The 5,180-nt window shown below is 34.5% G+C and overlaps 1 long non-coding RNA gene across 2 annotated transcripts; it reads left to right on the top strand.

Annotated features, from left to right (window-relative positions):
• The first annotated feature begins 1 nt into the window (after nucleotide 1).
• LOC113765719 lies at nucleotides 2-3,966 on the top strand. 2 transcript variants are annotated; one of them, XR_003467769.1, is made up of 8 exons: nucleotides 2-46; nucleotides 145-225; nucleotides 1,677-1,800; nucleotides 1,908-2,096; nucleotides 2,490-2,597; nucleotides 2,721-2,800; nucleotides 3,329-3,490; nucleotides 3,865-3,966. It is a non-coding gene; the product is annotated as an uncharacterized LOC113765719 (long non-coding RNA). The 2 variants fall into 2 exon arrangements; XR_003467768.1 differs by lacking the exon at nucleotides 3,865-3,966 and having other exon boundaries at nucleotides 3,329-3,710.
• Nucleotides 3,967-5,180: the final 1,214 nt, after the last annotated feature.

The following is a 5,180-nucleotide window of genomic DNA, read 5'->3' as shown; positions in this document are numbered from 1 at the left end:
TTATTGATCTTAATAATCTTCAAGCCAGAGAAGACTCTGCTATTAGGTATTTCGAATTATTTTTTTTAACTTTCTGACCAAGTTGTGGATTTGGACTATTTTGTGATTATTGTGGTTGATTTTATAAGTGGCATTTTTCATCAGGCAAGGTGAGTTGGTGGCTGAAAGATTTGGGATTGGTGTTACAGCTGAAGCTCAGAGCATTTTTTATGCTCTGTCCAAAACGTAAGTTTTTGTGTTTGTCATTTCTTTATTGTTGTTTCTTGATCTTCTATTACCGGTTTGACTTTCTCAATATGATTTTTCAGTATATTTTATGAAGTTTTTTCTTTCCTCTTGTACTAGTTGAAAATATTGGTTCTTTGCAGTCTTGACTTGTTATTTCAATTTTGTGATAAATACGTTCTGGTAATGCTAGTGTTGTTATGACATCCAATTGTTGGCAAAAAACAGATTTTTGCATGAACTAAATGGCATGTTATTTCAAGAATTAATTGTGGTTATACAACTCCAAGGGTCTATCGTCATAAAGAAATCTTTACTAATCAAAATAATTGTTTCCAGTGAAAGATCATAGATGTTGAGTAGATAGTATGGGCTAGATTTAGCTATTATGGCTATTATTTTGAGATTGTTAATTTCATAAAGTTCATTGGGCTATTATAGCTTAGCCTTGAGTCAGATGCTATCAGGTTTGAGATTGTTAATTTCATAAAGTTCATTGGGCTATTCGAATAGCTTAGCCTTGAGGGTCAGATGCATAAAACAACTCCATTTTAGAAGTTGTGTTAGATGCAGAATTAGAGAGCAAAACTGCTGAAAAATCTTATTCCTGTGCAGAATCTCCTTTTTAATTCTTCGAATGTCATTGTGCACCATATGAATGTTGTACGCAAAACAAATCCATCCATGTTGTCTAAATTCATGAGAAGACTAATATATTTCTTCTTGCCAACACCACCAAGGGAGACGTCTTCAAGGAAACATGTCAATCCTTCTAAATGGCAGTCCTCTGCTTTCAACTTTGGTATTTAGTTTTCATTTCTTCATATAGGAATCTGGTTAGAATCATCTGATTAACCGAGCCTGAAATTGTTTAATGTCTATGGTCTTCATCAGAAATTTCTCAGGAGAACAGAAGAATAAGCCCCCTGAGCTTCTTAAAAATGCAGTTAACTGACTCATGGACATGAGTGCAAGCAGTTGGCTCTAGTACTTTAGTGAAACTCTACAGCATTTCTGGCATCCTGAATCCATTATATGCATAGCATGCTGACATTTTTGGGCAAAGCTAATAGAGGTGCTACACTGTGGTGATTCCCCCACCCCCCTCCCAAAAACAAAAAAGAAAAAGAATGCTTCTCCAAATTTCTCTCTCTCTCCCTCTCTCGTGCGAGCGTGCACACATACACACACATATCCTGATTAGACCATCACATTTGAATATTTAATACATTCAGCTACCTTATGTCATCCAGAAAAGAACTATCTGGATGACCATTTGTATGTTATCGTTTAAGAAGAGTTGTTTTAGTGATTTTTATGGTGTTATTTACTGTTAGTGGCTACTTTTCATTTAGTATTTGTTCGACCTTTAAATTTATCTTATGCATAACCCCAAATAAAGATGAAACAAAGGATTATGATTCATATTACTAATTTCATCATGTATACAGGCTTCCAGTGCACTGGGACAAGACTACTATAGTTGTGATGAATGAAGTGCGCGTTAGTAGCCCATATCTTCCTGAGTCCGTCCTTGGAGGAACTCCAACTGCTAATGAGCGAGTGCAGAAAGTGGTGAGACTGTCAACTGGGATGCTTCTAAAAGTTGAACTCTGTTAAGTGAAATGCATAGTGTCATCTCACCTCATTACTGACTTTTTGATCTTCTGTGTTTTTGCTAGCTTGAGTTTGAGAGGAGAGATTACAAACTCACTATGCTGGTCAATGACTATGTTACTCTGTCATGCATTGAGGGTGAATTGGTGCCGTCGTGTTCGGATTACTAAGGGAATGGCTTCTCAACTCTCTGAGCATCAAGTTCTTTTTGGATTGTTACCAAGTTTTGATGGAGAAGTTTCCCTCATGAAGTTGTAAGATGTTAGAAGTTTAGGCATTTAAGGAATTTTGTTTTCAATAAACCCTGAGATTTGCTTTCTTTATCACCACATTACTTCCCAATGCGTTTACTGCTGCATGTTGTTAATTTGATAGAGGGCATGGGTTATATGCATCCAGACAGAATTACACCAAGATAAGCTCATGAGTTGATGCCTATTAGATTGTAAAATGCAGTTTCTCATTCTGTTCTGGGATGATCAATGTATAGCAGGAAAGCTAGAGACAAAAATGTGTTGACTTCCCAGTGTTGGAGCTCTAGTTTTTACATGTATCTGTGTTGCCTGCACAATGTTGCCAAGAGTTTTTATGCTGTATAGCATTTTGGGAGCTACTCTTTTAAGTTTTTATTTTGTGAAATAACTTAGGTGAGGCATGCTCAAGGATTCCATAATGTGGAAGGGGATAAGAACTATAAAGCATATACGTCTCCAGAATATTTCGACGCACACCTTACTCCACTTGGCTGGCAACAGGTGGGAAATAGCTGACTTCCTGTGATGCACAGTTGAATCTCTTACCTCTATTTTGTTTTTCAATCTAGAACAAAGTCCTTAATGGTAACTATAGGGTATGACAATCTTTAGCTCCTGTATCAGGTTGATAATTTGCGCAAGCATGTACATACAAGTGGGCTTTTGAACAGGATTGAATTAGTTGTCACATCTCCATTGCTAAGGTACCAATTCTCTTAACTTTTCGTGTATTAACTACCATAAGCTATCATTTTTGGAAAGAATGACTCCTCAAACTCTTCTATTCTGGCATTTTTGCAGTCAATGTTGGGTTTGCTTATCCAATTGCTTAAACATACATATTTTCATTTCTTGAACTAGTAAACTGAATTTCTTGTATGAAGAAAGAAACTCCAGCAGAATTAGGCTGCAGCTAGCCTCAAAACCTGATAGTACCTCTAAATTATAGATCAATGACTATCTCTTTGGTCCTTTCTTTTTTTGAGCATTAAGTTGTGATCTGTCAATGCCATTCCCATATGGTTGAGCACACATTTTCAAGTACAATGGGATGACGTTTTATAGGGTAATTGCTGTCAATACCTTCTGTCCCCTGATTCAAAGAGACTAAAGTTAACTGTTATACATTCAACTGAATAGTTGCTCCACAAGCTCTAACCTGATATGAAAAGGCATGCTTTGGCACCTTGACTGTATGCTTTTGGTTATGATGATTTATTCTTACACTACAGGACTATGCAAACTGTTGTTGGGGTATTTGGTGGTGATGGCATACAGACAGGACGGATATCTTGCCACTCATGTTGGCAAATGCAGGAAATAGTCGGCATGCTGCAATTTCAAGCCTTAATTGTCCTCCTATTGTTGCATTAGAACTTTGTCAAGAGCATTTGGTAGGTCCTTTGAAGGTTATGTGTGCACTTTTGATTTTAAACGTGAACATTCTTGTGGCTGTGGATAGCATTCTGATTTTCTTGGTTTCAAGTCGGGTAGAAAGGAACCTTTGATTTAATTACTAAGCTCAAATGCTTTATCCAGTTCAAGGGAATTATTTGGAACTCTTGAATATTTCTTTTAGAACTAAAATATTATGACTACTTCCACTTAAATCCAGTGAATTTTCCATTTTCCTTTTTTTTCTTGTTTATGAAAGACTAGAGGATATTTGGTAGAGGTGAATATATTACTCAAGATTCAGATTTTATTTGCATAATTTCTACATTCATATTGAAGCCTGAATCTTTTTCATCTAATAATCTGGTTGCAGGGTATTCGTCCATGCGATAAGAGGAGAAGCATCTAATAATCTTTTTCATATTTAATATCTGAATTTGAATAATTGGGCATTTATGGTCAAGATTGAAAATTACACCGCGCGATGCGCGGTGTTATCCTCCTAGTATAATAAGACACATGTAAGACATTGTCGGAATTAAAAAAAGAAGAAACAAAAAACTTGATTCATAGTGAATTGATTGTTGTAAAAGGTATTCAGCTTGGCAATTAAAGTATTCAGCTTGACAAATTAAGTAAAAGGAAATTTGGTTACTAGTCATGATGGCTAGCATGTGTTCAAAAAGTCAATGTTTGACTTCCGGTATGTAATATTATTTTCTATACCGAATGAGAAATTTCGTATAGTCATGTGTGTATGTGTCTATATGTGTGTGTGTATATGTATTAAATGATAAAGTTTATTCATATACCAATTACAAAATTAAAAATAAATATCTGCTACAATATTTAGATGTTTTCCTATAAATATTGCATGAAAAAATATAAGATATCCACCATATAAGCTCTTATTTTAAGCACATAAACGTGAAATATTTTGTATTTTTCCAAATTTGGAGAAGGAAAAAAAAGAAATGTTATAAAGTGGAAAAATGTGTTGAGAATGGTCAGCCCACGCAAGTAGTATTATTACACAATATTTTCGTGTCCACTGGTTTACTGTGGCTTAATTATTAAATGTTTGTCACTTCAATTTCAGAATATGATGTAGAAGACTTTCTCGTTTAGACGAGAGTTTAAAATAATTGTTGAAGTTGAAAATATATAAATATGATTCCTTAAGCTCAGGCTTGAGTGCTGATGTCATGGCGTCCGAATATATTTTCATTTTCACACCCCAGTGTACTGTTTCTTTTCCATGGTCAGTTATGTGAAGCTAAGTTTTGAATATAGGTGGCAAACTAACCCACTTAAATAAATTTATCCATACCCGTTCATAAATAGATAGGTATAAATGGGTTACCCAATAATACCCATTTAATAGATAACTCAATTAACTCATTTAGAATTGTCTTTCCCCAAACCTCCTCTCTTCCCCCACCCATTTTTTTTTTCAAATTTTTCATTTTGTCATGATGTTAACTACTTTTGTTTCATTATTATTATTATTTGTTGGTTTTATCTTATTATTTTATTTTCTCTTAGTTTGTTAACTTGCTCATTTTTCAGCATTACCAATTTATGATAAGTTTTAACCTCTTTTCTTATCTTTCTAAAATGAAATTTTAAATTTATATATGAAGAAAATGTTAGGGGTTCAAAATATTTGGATTAAGTTTTTATGTTAAC

This window comes from Coffea eugenioides, chromosome 3 (assembly GCF_003713205.1).
Source record: "Coffea eugenioides isolate CCC68of chromosome 3, Ceug_1.0, whole genome shotgun sequence".
NCBI classification, from domain to species: domain Eukaryota; kingdom Viridiplantae; phylum Streptophyta; class Magnoliopsida; order Gentianales; family Rubiaceae; genus Coffea; species Coffea eugenioides.
Note: the sequence above shows the minus strand (reverse complement) of the source record. Positions and strands in the feature narration are given on the sequence as shown.